This window comes from Anser brachyrhynchus, assembly GCF_964034855.1.
Source record: "Anser brachyrhynchus genome assembly, chromosome: 1".
Classification (NCBI taxonomy): domain Eukaryota; kingdom Metazoa; phylum Chordata; class Aves; order Anseriformes; family Anatidae; genus Anser; species Anser brachyrhynchus.
The window spans coordinates 43,827,741-43,845,845 of record NC_137694.1 but is presented as its reverse complement, the minus strand read 5'-3'; the positions used below and the strand labels follow the sequence as shown (position 1 = coordinate 43,845,845).

Sequence of the window (18,105 nt, the reverse complement as noted above, 5' to 3'; positions counted from 1 at the left end):
CTCTCCCCGCTGAAGTCGCAGGGTTCAGGGCCCGCTGACAGGCCGGCAGGGTTGGTTACAAATGCAGTCAGGCTGGGCACGACGCCGCGTGCTCCGGGGGTCCTAATGGACGTGCGAGCTGCAGCTGCACAGCCCTTGTCGGGGCTGGCAGTCTGTCCTTCTCCGTGTGACTGTTCCGCCTCAAACGCAAGGTTTGCATCCTTATCTTCAAGGTGCAGGACCTGGGGCAGCCTAAATGATGGCCGGGAGCTGTGGGGTGGACGTGCTGGTGGCAGACCCTGCTCGTCACTCACTCTGGAGTCCCCCGGTCTGTGGCGGAGGCTGTAGGGGCTGCTGTAAGACTCTGGCAGCAATACCTGATTTATCAGTGTTCCCCATTCCCTGCGGGGGCCTGCCTTCTTTCTGCCAACAGCCCCACAGGTGGGAAGGTGCCCAACACCAGGCCATTGGGGTGGGATGTGGGCTGGTCCCATGGGGTCAGTTGGCCAGCAGGAAGGGTCGTGCTGCCCACTCTGGTCTTCTGGCCGCTGTTGGAACAGGTAAATTCCTCCCGGGGTTGTGCCGCCTCGTACGGTGGCTGGTCCTGAGGGCATGCGGTGCTCATCAGCACTGAAGTGAAGTTGGTGCAAGGCTGTTAGTGGAGGCTTGTTTCAGAGCACGAGTGGTTGGTGTTGGTGGGCCTAGATTTGGCTGGTAGCAAAAATGAATTCATGGGCAGGCTGGGAAGCCTCGTTTAATGCGGAAAGCTCATGCTGCCTTTCCTTTATCAAGCCCACTGCTGATGAAAATGCCAATTGCAGCAGCCACCTGGCAATAGGATTGCCTGGCGTGCCGTTGCTTCTGAGGGCTGAGCTCGTTGTGCGTGCTGGGGCTCGCTCTGTGCTGCCTGCTGCCGTTTCTTGCCCCGAGCTCAGGGACCACTCAAATCTGCTCTCCTGCCTCCTGCTGCCTGATCTCCCATTTTCTGCCGCCACAGGGGCCAGCACATGCTCTTGTTTGCATGCCGATGCCTATGCCATCCCTATTCGCCCTGTTTCGTCTCTTCCCACTCCTTTCCCTCTTCCTATTTTGCTTCCCTTGGTATGGGACTGATGTTTCAAGCCGTGTTGGGAGACCGGGTTGGGCTGAGGTGGCGGAAGGGGGTGGAGGAGAGGAAGGGGCTTACACTGGTAGATGGCAATTTCTGCCACCAACTAATTCTTTAATCTGTTGGTAATTACAGACCTAGCTAAATCAGCTGGATCTGCTAGACAAATGCCAGGTGCTCTGTGTCCTGTCTCCATACTCTACTCTGTTTTTCTTTTTTTTTTTTTTCCCTGAAAATTAATAGGATTCTGCCCGTTGATGATTAAAACATCGCCTGGAGTTTTGGAATGGATCAGATGCGTCAGTCAAATGCTACCACATTGCGCCCAAAGAGAGGAATGCCATCCAGCTGGGGGTAGGATCCGTTTTTTCTTTCCCCCCATCATTGTTTAGAGTTACTGAAAACCTTCTTGTTTTTTTTAATGCAAGAATTTTTACTAGAAAATGCTAGCTTTTAAAATGGATTACTTTATTGTTTGAAAAATTGCTGCTTTCTTTTCTTTTTTTGGTATGGAGTAATGTCGTGCATCTAATTTTCAAAATGTTATCAGTAAGCTTGAGTCTTTGTGGGGTTTTGGCAAAGAAAAAATTTCAAATATTGTTGGAGGGAGTTTCTGTGTTTTAAATGAAAAGCAAATCTATTCTGATTACTAAGAGACAAAAATAATTTAACTTTTTTTTAAAAAAATGTCAAAGTTCAGTTTATTTGTCCCAATTCTAGAAATCACTTTAAAATGGACCAATACCCCTGCATAAGCCATTCCCCTTGCAACAGGGGAGAGGAAGAAAAAAGCCATCTGTAGGAAGCCGCATCTTTTTATATGCTGCTTTACGGGTTCTTGGCTGCTGCGGCGGCAGGTATAGCATGAAACCTGGAAGGAGATAAAAGGTCTGGGAGAACGTGAAGCCGGAGCTCTTACAGCATGGGGTCCATCCAGCCCGAGCAGCAAACCGAAGTGGCTTTTTGGCTCCCTTCCATGTGGTAGCGTGCAGTGCCCATTATCCCTGACTGGCACGGCGCTCGGCTGTCTCAGCAGAGCGGCTGCAGAGACAAAACACTTCTCCAGCTCTCGGAAGCAGGGTGGGCTTCCCAGGTCAGGAAGGAGAAGCGTGTTAGGGTTTGTGTCCGGAAATAACGTCGCTCCCGTGGCACTCGCTTGAAATCCAGAGTTCCTGGTGTTTCGTGTTGCTTTCCCATTCTCGTTGAAATTGCTTTTGCCTCAGAAAGGAAGGGTCTTAAAACTGAGGGTTTCGATAGAGCTCGCTGCAGAACGATTCTTTCCTCCTCGGTATGTAAGCTTCCTGAATGAATGATTTTGAAGTAATGTAATATTTCCCTGCAGGGCCTGCCTCTCTTAAGTCTTTAGACTGTCACGGCAACAGTGAGACTACTAGTGCAATATTAATAATTTATGTGTGTCCCTCATTTTGGACTGTTGTCAGTCATTTCAGCCTCGGCAGGCTGGGGGAGATGAGAAAAGCTTGTCTCTGCTTTGCTGCAATTCTCTCTGCATATCTTCTCAGGGTAGGCGAAGGCTTTCAGTCTCCAGAGAGCGTCTATCTGGAACCTTTTAGCAGTGCTAAATTTACAGAAATAATACCAGAAAATAGCCTAGCGGTGTCTCGTTTCAGTGATCTCTGCGTACAGTTGTACTGCTTACATTGGACTCTGCAGCAAGGGTGGTTCAGATGCTGGTGAACTTTGCCTGCTTGCAGACGGTGAGGGAGAGGTGACGCCTTTATGGGTCCCTCCTGGGTGATGAATCCAGCCAGGGTTTTGCTGTGCATGTGTGTGCAATCAGTCCCAAATGTTTCTACGCTGCACGCACATAGCTTCCTTCAAAACTAGGCTTCGTGTCCTTGATTCTCCCCCTTGCTCTTTTTTAAAGGGAGGGAGATGGTCAGAGGGTTTGTGTTGTTTCCTGAGCGGGTCTCGCTTGAGGCGAGGAGCAGAGGATTCTGAGCACAATGAAAACAGGTCTTCAGAAAGGAGGCTGATGAGAGGATGTCACCAGAGGATTCAGTCGGTTTACATACGAACTGCTGGCACGTCCGTGCTTGTGCTGAATTCTGGAGTTCAGTGTTGCAGGCTTTTGCTTTGTGTTAGCTGTTGCCTGAACGCATTTCAGCTCGATGGTCTGCCGGGCACTTCTTGACATCCCGTTGGAAGTGCTGCGCTGCATTCTGGGGAGTTCTGAAGGTGTAGTGTGCATGAACTAGTCGATTGGTGTTTCAGCAAGTATTCCTGCAGGTACTGAGCAGTTTGGGTCAGAGCAGTTTCCTTGGAGAGGAATGTAGCAAGCAGGTGAGTAGTTTGCGAGGAGCGGGAGAGTTAGCTCTGATCTTCTGCTGGGGGTCCACGGTGGTTGATTCACTGCACGGAATCGGTGACTTGGTTTCTGCGCTGCTGGGCTGTGGATGGACTGACGGATGGATGGGACTTTCTAGCAGAGGAGAATGTTCTGCAAAGAATTTGAGCTGTATCTTAAACCTGAAACAGTTTGGCTGAGGAAACACGGATTTCTAGAATAATTGTTGGGGAAAAATGAATGTTTTTTTTTTAAACTGGATTGCATTGTTTAAAATTCCGTTTTTGAACGTCTTGGCTTGGAGAACAGTTTGGCTCAAAAATTGCTGTGTGTGTGCAGAAGGATCTGCGGAAAGATTAATGGATAAGAAGAAACTTGGTCTAATTGTTTTGTGTTGCGCTCATTAAAATATCCTTTCATTTGAGATTTGAATTTTTTGCCATAGTTTGTACCTTTGTAGTTCAAAAATACCCTCCTCCCAGATTCTCTGTATTAAGTCTTCCTGAGAGCTTGTATGTACAGTTTGAAGAAAACAAGATGTAACTAAGTTAAGATTTCTTGAACCTAAATTAGAATACTTAAATTGCAAATCCAGTTGGCTTGGCTGCTGGTGAATGGTGATAGCTCAGAAAGAAACTAAGATGTTGTCTTGGTCTTCAGATGGTTTCAGCAATGCGAATTTTTTTTTCTTTTTTCCAGTTGATAAGGGGGTAGAGCCTCACTCCTGGCTCTGCACTTGTGTACTTCATCTAATACACCTATGCATTTTGTAACAAAGGACTTTTTGCAAAACATCACTGATTTCTTCTGCAAAGCAGAGAAAATGGAGAAGCTGAATGGAAGAGTGTTTTTTTTTCTTTTTTTCTCTTTTTTTCCCTTTTTCTCCCTCCTCTTTACGAGAAGTTACTTTAAATAGGGAGCTGTTCAGCAGGTTGCAACCAGAATTCTATAATAAGATCTCTGTTCGCTCTCCCTACTTTTTTCACATGCAAAGTTGTGGCTGTAATTATATGACAGCTGCCCTCTTGGCTGACATGCAGCAGATTGAACTGGGGATCTCCAGAGCTGAAAGTGTGAGCTGCTACTCCATGAGCTAAGGCTCTATAGCTGGAGGCTGTAATGATCTATATCCTTCATGACTGAGTGTAGAAGGGAGCTGCAAAAAGCACTTGCTGAGTTATGGTGAGTACATGGTACTCCCTGGGTATACTGGAGCCTTTCTTTGAGTGGTTTGTGATAATTGTACAAACTGTTGTCAACTTACGGGTGCTTTAAAATGGCACTCCATTTTGAAGCCGTTCTGTCTCAAATAAAAAATCTTTGCTATATCATGCTAGTCAGGCGCAGGCGTTTGTTGCTCTGTGTGTACGCTGTGCTGAGTAGAAGGGATCCTGATGTTGCTGAGGTCCTTTAATGCTAATGCAATGTAAGTAATTGTTAACAACACTAAACACAGTATGAAAAATTCCACAGCACTGGTGATGTTCAAACAAATTTACCTGTATGCTTTGCCGTAACAATAGGTTTTTTGTAGATGGTGCAGTGGGAGCTTTGTCAAAACAAAGGAAGGAGAAGCTGGAATTGTTGGAATCTCTCCTGTTTCCCAAGGACCAGGAAAACCTGAGCAGTGCCAGAGTGTGTCAGGCTGAGGGAAAATCAAGGGAAGCAGAACCATATGGAGCTTCATGAGTAGTGTCAGCCCGTGGGTAGCTCCTGCAACCAGTGTTGTGGGAGAGGGGGAAGTGTGTTACAAGTTGAGACATTAATTTTGAACTTTGTGGTGTTCTTAACACCTCCTTCCCTGCCCCCTCCCCCCAAAAAAAGTCTTCTGCTAGGTTTAAATGTGGGCATAGTATGGGTTCCTATGAAACTGTACAGTTCAAAACCAAGCTGATATTTCCCCTATTTAAAAAAAATGTAAAAAATGAAATGTTAAGGGAAGACAATTAAACTTTATGTCAGTGCCAAGCCAGTCTTTCAGATCTAAAACACTAATGCCAGCACAGTATGTCAGAAACTTACTTGATACCAGATGTATTTCGAACAGGGATGTTCTCTGCTGTACGTTAAGATCACTTCCATGTGTGTTAGGTCATGTCCAGCTTCACAAGTGTGACCGTGCCGAATCATGGCTTAGTTCACCCCCTTCACCTGAGTTGCGTCCTCCACTGCCTTTCTTTGCATGACTTCGTGTGCAGATGGTCAGTGTAAAGATACTGACAGCATGGCCTAAGAAACTGCTGTTTCCTCACCTCCCACCTCACATTCCTGGCCTCTCCCATCGCTGCCATCCCGTCGGTTGTGCTGATGCAACTATTGGTAGGACGGTAGCATAAAACACCTCAGTGACCTGATGTAGGGTCAAAAGACCCATTCCTTCCAATACGTGAAGTGGCCCAGGCTAAAACGATGCGGTTTGTGGGGCAGCCTTGCAGGAGGCAGTGCTGGCAGAGCCTGGGGTGGGTGGGAGGATGCTTTAGGAGCAGCGGAGGGGATTTAAGTGGGTGTTGCTCCTGGGTGAGGCATCTGGTGGGGCTGCCCCCGCCAAGGCTGTGCCGCCAGCCCCAGGGCGCTGCGCTCTGCTGCCTGTCCTGTCACTCTTCACAGAGGTGGCGGGATGAGGCTTGCCCCGCTTCCCCCGGCAGCCAGTTCCACACTCTAATAGACTTCACTGTCAGGAAACATTTCTTGATTATGCATTACTCATGGGCGTGAAGCCCTGGGTCCCTGGGCTGACCTCAGCCTGCACCAGTACGAGCGCCGTTCCTGCAGGCGCTGCCTGCGGCCTGCCCGCCGCCGCCTCCTCCTCCTCCCGCAGGCGTTGCCGCCTGTTTCGGCGGCAGGCCGCGGTCCTTGGCTGCATCCCCGCCGTCCCGAGCACCGCTTCCAGAGGCAGTCACAGAAGCGTGGAGCTGGGAGCCCACATCAAGGGCCTGGGTCACAATGCGAGGCATGCTAGCCTCTTGGAGCAGGATTTCAAGAATCCAGGCTGCTGGCAAGCCAGCAAGTACAAGCTGATGCAGCATTCATGTGCGTGTCTACCTTGGATGGAGCCAAGTCCAAGGAATCTGTTACAACACAGCTATCCCCTGACCTAATTACATTGCTGTCAAACTCCAGAGCACGGCTGAGACTCCAGCATATCCCTGCCATTATTTTAAAGCAGGGCTCTGCATTTCTTTTACACCACGGTGTTTGCGCTGTCTGTGTTGAAGTGGGTCAGAGAGTAACCCAGCCAAGCCGTTCCACTGCGAGGCTGTAGAGGTGCCAACCGTGAGGCTCTGTGGTGAAGCTCGTCGGCTTTGGCTTGAGGAGGAGAAGAGTCTGCCGTGCTCTCTGTTCGAGTGGTGGTTCTCTCCCGTGGCTGAGGGCAGCTACCATCAGGTTGTGGTGGCTGGCTGTGAGCGGATGGATGGGTTTCCTGGGGAGGGGAGTGTGCGTCTGCTATGTACTAATAGTCTGGTTGCACTAGATTTATTTTTTTTACACACTTTTTCTCCCCCGTCTTTAGCACATTTATGTTGTTTTGCATGTGTGAACTTCACTTGCTGTCTTCCAAAACCTCTTTCTTTGTTGCCACTTCCTAAACTCCTTTGGTTCCTCATATGCACTTTCCAAGACAGGATGAGTAGAACAGGTTTCGGTGCTGCAGAGGTGGATATATCTGATTTGTGTCACGTCGTTATCAAATCAGAGCTGATTTCTGGTCTGTTTCTAGTATGGTCGGACATTTTGCTTACTCTCCTGTGTGCCTCTGTGATATTGGTAGACCTCATTATGTGATGTGTCTGTCTTTGTACAGAATGGATGTAATTACTACAGAGCTAGAGGGTGCATGAACTGTGCAGATGATGACCTGTTAAACCATTCACAGCTGGAACGGTTATAAACTTCAGAGATCTGAAGGAGCTGCCTCACTGCTTCCCCTGGTGCCTTCCTCTGCCGCAGGCTGGTCTCTCTGCATCCCTATCCTCTCTCTGTGTCACCGAGTTCATGTCCTGGCTCCCTTCTGCTCCTCACCGCTCTGCCAGGAGTTATTTCTGTGGTGCCCTTGCACAGTCCCTGCTCCTCAGCTTGCCATCCTCCTCCTTGCTCCTCAGAACAAGCACCTTTCATCAGTGCTTTACCATCATGCGGCTCTTCTGCACAGCTCTGCTTTTCCTTGTTCTACTGCTTCCTCAAGAGAGATCGTTTTTGCCTTCCCCATTCCCAAGGGGGAAATAAACTCGTGTCTCAGCTGGAGGTGCATAAAACACGGTCACGCTGCCACCAGACTTTATTTTTACATCCTGTTCGGCTCAGGTCACCTCTTTCCAGTTAGTCACTTGCGAAGTATCCCTCCTCCCTGCCCTCCGTTCCTGTGGGGTCTGTGCACCATGCCTTGCTCTCCCGGGGTGCGGTGACGTGCCTGGTGGCTCTGAGGGTGCACTTCTATGCATGTTTCCCCCGGCAGCCCCTGCTATGGCTCCTGAGCCGCTCATTCAGCAGTGCCCGTGCAGCCAGATGAATATGCTGCCGCGCACTGGCCTGGAGCAGAGGGTTGGTCAGGATTAAAGCAGTTGGGGCGGCGAGGAAAGCTGCTTAGCCCGGAGAGATACTTGAGAAACAACAGTTTAAGGGTAAGGACGCTTTGCCTTGAAAGCCCTCTGACTAACACCCCTCTGGTTTAGAAATCCCTGGGTTTAATGCTGAATTGCTGCCTCCCATCCTTCAAGCCCTCGTCCCAAAACAGCACCCGGCTTGCTTGAGGCGCAGAGTTGCCACTGCTGGGCCCTGCTCTGGGGGCCTGGGACCTGCTGGAGCAGACGTGGATGCGTGTCAGGGTGTGTGAAGTTGTCCCTGTTGGGCAGCATCCCACGCTTGGGAAAAGCCTCTTCCCTAATCTTAATTGCTGCTCTTGTTTAGCCCTGAACCTTCTTAGCGCGAGGGGATGTTGCTGCGTCGCTGTTTGTGGGAAATGGAGCGTGGCCCTGGGTGACAGCACAAAACCCCGCGCGCCCCTGCCCGGCTGCCACGAGGGGCTCCCCGCCCCTCCTCTCCGGCTCCTCCGCTCTGCCCTCACGCACCCTTCCCTGCCTTACCCGTCCGTGCGCTCCCAGCTTCGTGCTGTCCTGGGTTTAATTTTTGTTTAAGATCTTCGTTCCTTTAATGACAGCGGGAGCCGAGGGCTGTTCTCTGTGGGGGCTGTGGTGCGCGGCTGTGCTCGAGGTAATGAGACTTGATGAAAACCTCTTGTTACTGTGGCAAGATTTCTTCCTTCTCCGCATTCAAGAAAAGGGGAGAGGGGGGAGAAAAGAAAAAGTGACAGCCCCTGCTGGGTATGTTAATACATTTTTAATGGCTTGCATGTGGCTAGCTGAAGACTTATTTGTCCAGCCCGCGAGGGAAGCGGAGCAGCGCGGTGTTCTCCTGCACCCTCGGCTGTGCTCAGCCTGGAGAAGCGATGGGAGGGGGGGCTGGAGGAAAATGTCACCGAAATCCTGATGGTGCGGATGAGATCTGCTAGAGAGGGAGCGGGGCTGGCCGGGCGACGGAAAGGATTGGATCCTGGGTGCCTTCTCCCCAAGCCCTCCCCACATCTTTCTCCCGTTCCGGAATATTCCGCCGCCTGCCATCGTCAGGAGAGCGACTGTCTCAGGCGGTGGTACCTCCAGCGGGGGAGAGATTTTTCTGCCATAACTGCCGCCTTTCTGAGGAGAAACAAAAGGGTTTACGCTGGGGGCGGAGGCTGGGGAGGGAGCGGACCAGCGGGCACTCCCCCCAGGGCATGGGTTGGGCCGCGGGCACCTTGCCCGCCAGGCCTCAGGGCTGCTGCTTCACGTCGACCTTCTCGGTCGGGGCAGAGCCGTGCTCGAGGAGCAGCAGAGCTGCTAGCAGGGGATCAGCACTGCGTGACCTGCCCGGGAGCGGGGCGAGCAGCACGGAGCCCGGGGCTCGCCTGTGGTGGTGTGGTGGGGCTGCCAGGAGGGGCAGCCCCCAGCTGCAGGGCGGCTGTGTCACAGGTCAGGGAGACCGGCCGAGCCCTCCCAGCCAGGGGCTGTCGGAGGAGCTGTGCTCTCGAGTCCCTGCCCAGCTCCGGGTTGGGTGTGCGAGGCTTTCCAGTAGCCTCTGCCTGGTTTCTCCTCTCCTTCAAGTGCCTGTGGTGCTGGAAAACGTCCCGCTGTCTCTTAATTGCCCCTTCCTGGTGGCCACATCTCCGGGTGTTCCCGAGGCAGGACCCCAGCAGCTGTATTTCTGTCTTTATTTTTGGGGGGAATTAAAAATTTGACTGTCTATTTAATTTTGGTGCCAGGGGATGGTGCTAGACTGGCAGCTCTAGGGACATCCTTTGTAGCCTGCCCCTGCCAACGTACCAGATTGCTGACTCCGAGCCAAAGTGTCCCCTCTGATTGTAAGTAGCACAAAAACAGTTTGTGGGAGATTTCTCTGAGGATACCGACAGTTCCCGTGCGTTACAGAAGACTGGAAGCACATATGGTGAGTCACCAAGATCTGACGGAGAGGACAGCAACTTGTTAGCCTGCGCTGACTGGAGCGCTTTGCTGGTCTGACCATACCCTTACTTAGATTTAAATTAACTTTCAGCTGATTTAGGGAAAACCTAGTAGTCGTATCAGGGACACGTTTGCATTCTGTGTGAATCTGTCCACGCAGGGCTTTAATGCCATTTTACCCACCAGCTTAAAGTACTTCAGCGTGGCTTTCCTGCGGGTCCCCGTGCAGGCAAGCCCTAGTTTTCTGCGAGCGTCCACTGCTTTCTTAACCCAGTTTTCCAGCTGGGCTGAAGTTGCTGACGGCATCGTGACTTATCCAAGAGCATGAGTGAATGTGAATTGGCACAAAATCAAAACCAGAGACCCACCAGGCTCCCAGTCCTGTAAATTCTGGATTGCTGAAGCCCTACTTTCCTTGAGTAGCCAACAATAACAGGCAACTAATATGGTCACATAGTATTATTTTTTCTCAGGCCTCTTGGACTGATAATATGATTATAAAACAGTTGGGAGGTTTTTGTTTGTCTCCTTAAGCGTGCTTTCTAGTGCAGTGTCCAGATTAGTTTTAAAGATGACCCAAAAAGAGTTCGTTTCACGTGGGGCTTGTACCAATTTATTTCCCCCCCAACCCTGCCATGATGGCTTTAAAAAATGGTATTGTCATCAAGCCTGATATATCCAAGTCTACAATAAAGAGTAATGTGTGCTCTGTGTTTTAATTTTATTTTTTTGGCTTAGTTAGAGAACTGCTGCTGAGGTATAACGGATGTTTCTGTGAGCTCTAATACTTTAATTGTAGGTAAGAGAGTTTTCCGTCTACTGGCTGTCTTCAGATTAAAACAACTGAATAAATAAAAGTCTCTATATAGATACTAGTAAAAGTACGTGAAGACCAACCAGAATTTGACAGGGGATGAATAAAATCCCATTTTCTTTCAACATCACGGCTTTCAGTTTCTCGCCATTAAGGACATCATTTCTTGGTCCTCTGATTGTGATAGTTTTTCAGCCTAGAAAAACCTCGCATCTCTAGATGGGAAAGACAGGGGAGGTAAAGGAAATGGCCATATTTTTGTTGTTGTTTTTGTAGTTCTTTATGTAGTGTTTTTAAAAACAAAATCCCCAAAACAACCAAACGAAAACCAAACCACAAAGTCACAGGTACTCTTTACTTACTTTTAATTTTTAAGATTATTTTAAGGTCATCTCTGGCAATCTCGCGACACTGTAACATCCCCTCTGCTAAGGTACGTTGTCATCTCTCTGCCTTTTTGTAGGCTTTTCAGGCACTGGCCTGTGCAATGTAGTTTTCTTGCTCTCTAGTTTACTAGGGCAGAGCTGGAGACACTGATCTGGTTTCACAAGAGGAGGTGATGGGGAGGGTCTCAGAGTATCTCGCTGGTGTTGCACGCAGGTGAAGATGGTCGTGCTGTTTCTGGGAGGAGAAAGGAGACTCGTGACTGCTGTGCTCAATTCCCTTACATGGGGAGAGGAGTGGACACAGCTGGGGTAAGGCATCTGACATGGTTGACTGAGGTCCATCAGGGGTGTCCCAATGGAGCAGAAGGGAGCTTTCTTTGTTAACTTAATAATTCTTCATCCCAGGCTTGCCCCTGCACGTCTTTCCTTGCTCCTGCTCGCTCTGCCCCTCTCTGGGACCCTGCAGCCCGTGAGTTGTGTCCCCCGGCTCATGGGGGCAGTTGTGGCTGCTGCTGAGCCAGCTGAGCACCGGTCGTCTCCCCACTCACGGAGCTGCTGCTGGAGTGACATTGTCAAAATCAAGATCAGATTTTAAGCAGGCCCTTCCTCACGTTCCTGAATAATGTGCCGGGCTATTAAACTAAATGAAATTTAAGAAATCACCTTGGTCTCCCGTTTGTAGCCAGAGGGGCTGGCCTCGAGCATCAGGTATGAATTACCTATGCGCCCTGCAACCACAACTTTGAATCCCGGCAGGCCTGACTTAGCCCCTTGTGCTGTGGTCGATAAATTGACTTCCATGCAGCTTATTATGTGGGGCTCTTTCAGATGTGACCTTATTAAAACCTCGAGTCCTCTCTGGACATTAGCAATCCCATAGCTGTTTCCCTAAGTATAGGGGAGGGCGTTGCTGCAGTGTCCTTGACAAAATCTCTTTCTTCCCCAAAATCTCTGCCGAGAGGGGCACGTGCTGGTCATTCGCTGAGCCTCAGCCGTGGCTGCAGCACGCTGCTGAGCGAACGGAGGGGCATCAGGAGCGTGTGTCAGCCTCGTGCCAGTGTAAGGGGTAAGGCTACCGGCAAGCAAGCTCTTTCCTGGACAGGTAGTTGTGTACTATACTTGATTAGATCGCAGTGGTGGTGAAATTCCTGTTTTACACACACACAAATAATCTTGGCTGTCGTATCGTTTCACAACCTCAGACTTTTCTTTCCTTCTTCCTGCCCCATAGGTTCTTTTCGTGTTGCCTTCAGAGCAGCCTTCTCCTCTGTCTCCTGTTCAGCTGCCCTGTTCTTTACACGCTTGGCCACAAGTCAACGTCAAAATGCGGCTGTGCTCAGATGGGAGTTTAAAGTGGCTATGAAATCTTTAATGTGTGGAGCACAGAATTGACTTGCCACAGACGTGAGGGAGAGAGAAGGGAGTGACCCGGCATCCCAGGATGAGGCTGAAGTTGGAGCCTGCGCTTTACTCCCCTGCTTCTCAGCCTCCTGATAAAGCTAGAGGTTTCTGCCAGTGTCACGGCTCTGCTCCTGCTTGCCTACCAGCCTTCATTTTTTTTTATTTTTTTTTTCCCCTGGCCCTTTTAATCCACGCTCAGAGCATCCTGGGTGGTGTACAAGTGGAGAAAAGGTCTTTGTACCTGAATTTGGCTCTTTTGTCAGGGGAGAAGAGCAGAGGAGCGCTCAGGGCAGCAGCCCTGGCTTTGCTGCTCCTGTTCGGATGCTCTGCCAGCTGTAAAACAGGGCTGTGGTGACCCGTGGGGCCGGAGGACGTGTTCGTATGGGCTGCAAAGCGCTCTCCGCCAGGAGAAGGAAAGGCTGGGGAGTGACGGCTGCGGAGCTGCCCCTGCCCTGTAGTAGCAAAGTGGAATTGGCACCTTGGGCTTTGCTGGGAAGCAGAGGGCGAGAGCTAATAAAAGCTCAGTTTCTAATCTGTTTTGGGGGAAACTCAGAGCAGCAGCAGAAGTGCTGGAGCTGCTGATCTACAGATTGCTGTGGCTTGGCTTAGTCTCGTTTCACATTATAATGATTTTCTGTGAGCGTGTGTGTGTGTGTGCGCGCGTTAATGAAAGCTTTGGTTCAGTACAAGCTGTTATTACTGGACCGTGATTTCTTGGTCTCTTTCACAAGCAAGTGAATTTTCCCAGTGTCCTGCCTCTCTGTATGCACATGCATGCACATGTGTGTGCTCTTCGGGATCTTTCAGGATGGAAAGTGCAGTGGAAATGTAAAATACTATAATTACGTGCAGCGATCATTTCTATTTTTGCTCTGCAGTCAGCTTGGCAAGTGGAACTCTGCGTCTGGGCAGTCTCATATCTGATCTGATCTATTTGTCTGTGCTTTTTTGCATTGTGGTTTACAGCTCAGCAATTGAAACCTTCAAGATCACTTAAAGATGGAATGGGAGCGTGCTTCCATCGAGCTTTGCAAAGGCCATTTCTCCTCGTGCAAAATAACGGGCCTAAATGACTTGACAGTGCCCCCTTTTAAATCTGCCGCTTGGTTCCTGAGGGGCGGGGGCGAGGAGGTGATGTATAGGTCTTCCAGGAATAACGGCAGTGTTTTGTGCTCCCCCGCGGCTCTGCGGCAGTAGCTCACTGCCTGACCCTGTTAGCAGAGCTGTTCTGTCATCGCCGGCGAGTCAGGTGTGCAGCCGGGCAGGGGACCTACACGAATAACGCCGAGCTGGGGGATGCGGCGGCCGCCAAGTGGGAAAAAAATAAAACGGCGCCGGGGAGGAAGAGACAGTGGTAAAATAATAATAATAATAAAAAATCCGAGTCTTTCCTTCCTTCTAGGTCCCTTGGAGGCGGAAGCTTCGGAGTTGCGGGTCCCAGGGACTCCGCTCGGCGCTGCAGAGGGAGGCGTGGGGTCCCAGGCGTGCGCGGGTCTCTCCGGGTGAGCCCTGGGCTGGTGGCGCACCAGCGTCGCGCTCGGAGGTGCCGTGCTACCGCCAGAGCCTCTCGCGGATGGGATGCAAAGCCGAGGCCTTGATCCATCGATTGTTAAAGATCCCCCTGCACTTTTCACGAGATCAGGGGAAAATAACCTCAGCGTCCTGGCCCGAGTCCAGTTCATTACTTTCTGCCCATCTAAAATTTCCCCTTCCCTTCCCCCTGCCGCTTATCCTGGAGAAGTTATCATTTGCTTCCTCTCCTAATGACTCACGGGTAATGCTGCTGGCACACAACCGAGGCTTTATTTCATCCCAGCGATGAGGGAGTGATCCCTGCGATTCGGGGTCTCTGGGCTGAAAGAGGTGCTATGGAAACACGGAGGTGTTTGGAGTACACACACAGACACAAAAGCACGGTTGGTTACTGTTCCCTTCGGTCGCTGTTTCGGAACAGGTAAACAGGCTTTCCAGCTGCATCTTCCAGCTCCATCCAAATCATAAATGCGCGTGTCTTCTCTCTGTGTGTGTGTGTGTGTGTGTGTGTGTGCACGCAAGCCGGTCTCTCCCCCCCTTCCGTCTTGGAACAAGAAGAATGTGTCAAGCCCTCTGGCTGCAATCCAGGACTCTCCGTGGAACTATAAATCGACCCGTCAGGGAGGGGGAAAGAGATTAACGTTGGCCGTCTTCATTAGTGAGTCCCCAGAGGAAACTGGGTCTGCCATGAGCCGTGAATGAGACCAGCTGAGAGAGAGAGGGGGAGTCTGCGGTTTTTATCACTGCCTCCAGAGACCCTGGAGGAGTGGAGGAAAAGAGCGTGATAGGGATGGGAGGATGTAAAATGAAGGAAGCCGGAGCTTTCCAGCACGTCGCTCGCTCCCTCATTGGAGGGCAGGTAGCTGGTTGCTGCTCCTCCGCGCCAATCCCTGACCCGTGAGCCCATGTGTGTGGCTGGAGCACTTGGCATGCTAATTGGGAGCGGAGAGGAGCGAGCCCAGTGGCGGTGCAATGCCCTACCATGCTAAACAAGTGCCAGTAATTGCATTCAAGGTACTTTCATTATGTCAGGTTTTTCACGGAACCAGAAAAGTGCATTTATCGCGAGCAGCGTAATTCTTCCTGGGCATCGCTCAGGGTGTGTTGTGTGCTTAATTCCCTGCCCCCCTCTCCCTCCCAGAAAGAAGAAAGTAATTCTTTCCTCTGCTTTATTCTCACTCGCACGATGATTTTTTGCAATTAGCTGCCGCTTTGAGCTTCAAACACCAGTCTTTCTTCCTCGCTCTGTTTATTGTATACGTTTTGCACTGCAGGCTCGTGCAAACACACACACGCGTGCTAACGACCGTTCTTCCGAGCCGAACGAGGGTACGGAGATGGCAACTGGGGCTCGGAACGTTTCAGGTTCCCTTGTAAAGTCCCGGAGAGCCTGGATTGTGGTGGCTCTACAACCCAGCAAACCTACCAGCAAAATCTGGTTTAAGCTGGTAGCCGTCTTCCCCCCCCTGCTTCTTGCAGTGAGTGACGCAGGCTCGCCAGCTCCAGATAGCGATGCTCTTTATTTGCGGAGCGAGCGTCGCACGTGCCGTGGCACTGCCAGCTCCCGCCGGGGCTCCTTGCCGTGACCCGAGGGGACCGGGGAAGGGGGAGGCCTCCCGGCTGCGCCCGCGCGCTCCTCCTCGCCTCCGCGGCACGGCAGCGAGACAGCCAATTAGTGTCAGCGGTGGCGGTGGCTCCTGCTGATGGGGACGCCGACCCGGTTAAGATGCGAACTGAGACGTCGTGTGCCTTCTGCTCTGCCTCCCTGTGGCTCCCCGGGGTCGGGGACTCCGGAGCAGGGTGCCCCCGGGGACATGCGGCCCCGTTTGGGCCGTGCGCGGGCGCCCGCAGCCGCTCCGGTCGCTGGAGGTGCGAGGGACCTTCGCAGGTGGTTGCAGTCACCGCTCTGCCCGTGCCGTCCTCCTCTCCCTCCTCTTCTCACCTCACCGCTGCGGTTTTGTTCTGCTGCTGTTCTTCCCCTCTTTTCCCCAGCTCGCTGCGAGCCTGGCTTCCCGTGTCCCACGCACCTTGACATCTGCGGTCCTTTGCAAACCCCAGGGCAAGGCTTTGCCTTTGCCTGCCCATGCCGCACCGGCGTGCCGATGCCTCCGCTGTGCAATTTGGCAGCTTCTTGATACTGTTTCCTAACTGGCACTTGCAGCACAGTTGTGCCTCCTGGTTCTGGGCATTTAGCGTTTACTCAGTTAATTGGTGCCCCTTGGTAGCAAGTAAAAGCAGTAATCCATTTTTCTGACATGATAGAAGATGTTTTTTCAACATTTTCTTTTGTAAAGACCATCCCGTAGCTGTTAGGTCCCTAACATCAGGAGCTGACAGGCAGAAATGGACGAACAATTAAAAATACTTGGAGTGGAAATGTGGGCAGGAGGGAGAACGGAAGGCTGGGGGAAAGGAGGGCGTTACTGGTACTGGAGAGTGGCATTTCGGGTGAGCCAGCAGTTAGCCAGGGTGCTAAAGCAAAGGGATCCCCAAAAGCAAGGGATCCTGCTCCCTAGATCCCTTTTACACCCGTTACTGTTGTAGCTGAGGAGCGCGCCCCGATGTTTTTCATCACCTCGGAAGGAGAAGAAATAAGCGGCGATGAGGAGAAGGGTGAGCGCGTTACGGTGTCACAACACACCGCCAGCCCTGGTGGCACTAATGACCGGGCTGATGGATGAGTTATTTCCTCCCCAGCCCGGAGGGAGGAGGCCACCTTCGCTGACACCCACCTCCTGGCGGTGCGAGGGCTCTGCACCGAGGGCCGTGCTGTCACCTGCAAGAGGCTAAAGCACCCTTGTCCTCTCGCAGCTGGACGTCTGTGGGAAGCCTCCGGTTGAATCCCGGTCCTGCTGGGCTTGTGATGTGGCTGAGGCTCACAAGGTGAGCTGCTGCTGGCCGGGGTGGAGGTCTCCGTGCCCGGGGGATCGCCGTCCCGCTGGAAGCACGAGGAGGGACGAGGGGAAGGCAGCCTCCTGCGGGGGAGAAGTGCTGCGGTAGATTAAAGCAGCTGCTGAGGGACTACTCCAGTGAAGCTTGAAATCAGATTGTTTGACAAACATCATGTTAGAAGCACCTGGCTGCTTCTGTTTGCCCCACAGCTCCCTACCTCAGAGAGAAAACAAGGATTTTCACGGCTCCAGAATCGCTTCACTCTTCCTTCTTCCCTTCCCTCGCTATGCCCCAGAGGGCAGCCCGCCTGCCTGCCGGGAGCCGCGGGTGCCTGCTGGCGACGGCGGGTGGCAGAAGGCACTGGGAGCCCCTCGCCCCAGTGTCAGCCCCCTGTCTGAGAGAGGCAGGGAGCTTGCGGAGAGGTGGGTTTGTTTGGTGTGATTTGAGGTTTTTTTTTTTTCCCCAGCTCTGATTTTTGTTCTGCCTCATTTGCATATTGTTTTTTTTTCCCCAAGCCTCTGCATCTCCTTTCTTCCTCCTCTTTTTTTTTTTTTTTTTTTTAATTCTCTTCTCTCTGCTGAAGATTGCTCCTAACTCTCAAATGTCCCTCCCCCGCCTCACTCCCCCCCACTGCATTTTTCTTTCATCCTTTGTTCTTGATTGCTTGTGCCCGGGAGCAAAGAAAGGAGAAGGAAAGGATACCATCTCTCTCTGAAATACAGGAGAGAGAGAAATGCAGGCAGGCAAAGTTGTCAGAGCCTGGCAGAGCGAGGCTGAATCCATCTCGGGCGCGCGCAGCGCCTCTCGTTGAGCGCAGGGGATTTGCCTCCCGCGCTGCCCGGCCGTGGGACGCGATGGGAAAGCAGCCCTTGAGGGGACTCCCCTGCAGAATGTCGCTGGTGGCATCCGCTGCCCCGGGGGAATGAAATGCCCCGGGGCTCGGGGATGGACCGAAACCGCCCGCCGTGCCAGCCCCGCGTGCTCACTGGGCCCCGTGCACGGTCCCTTCCCCGTCCTGGTCCCACTGCGGATCCGCTGTGTCTTTCTCGCCCAGGAGTGTAGGTAATCATCTGAAATGCGTGCGCACGCTGGCTGATACATCGCGTCTTCTCTTTCCTTCCATCTCCTCTTCCCCTGCATCAACAGCGCTGCCATAATCTCTCAAAATCAACAGGCCATTACAGCCTGAT

At 51.8% G+C, this 18,105-nt stretch overlaps 1 protein-coding gene across 4 annotated transcripts in view; it reads left to right on the top strand.

Annotated features, from left to right (window-relative positions):
* Positions 1-18,105, top strand: part of TCF20 (transcription factor 20) — a 119,982-nt gene that overhangs the window by 9,989 nt on the left and 91,888 nt on the right. For 3 of the 4 annotated variants that reach the window (XM_080575572.1, XM_080575578.1, XM_080575577.1), the window contains exon 2: positions 1,331-1,441. The gene's annotated coding sequence lies outside the window, so the exon portion shown is untranslated. Of the gene's footprint in view, positions 1-790; positions 1,081-1,330; positions 1,442-18,105 lie in introns of those variants that run through there. The other variant, XM_080575573.1, reaches the window with a different exon arrangement.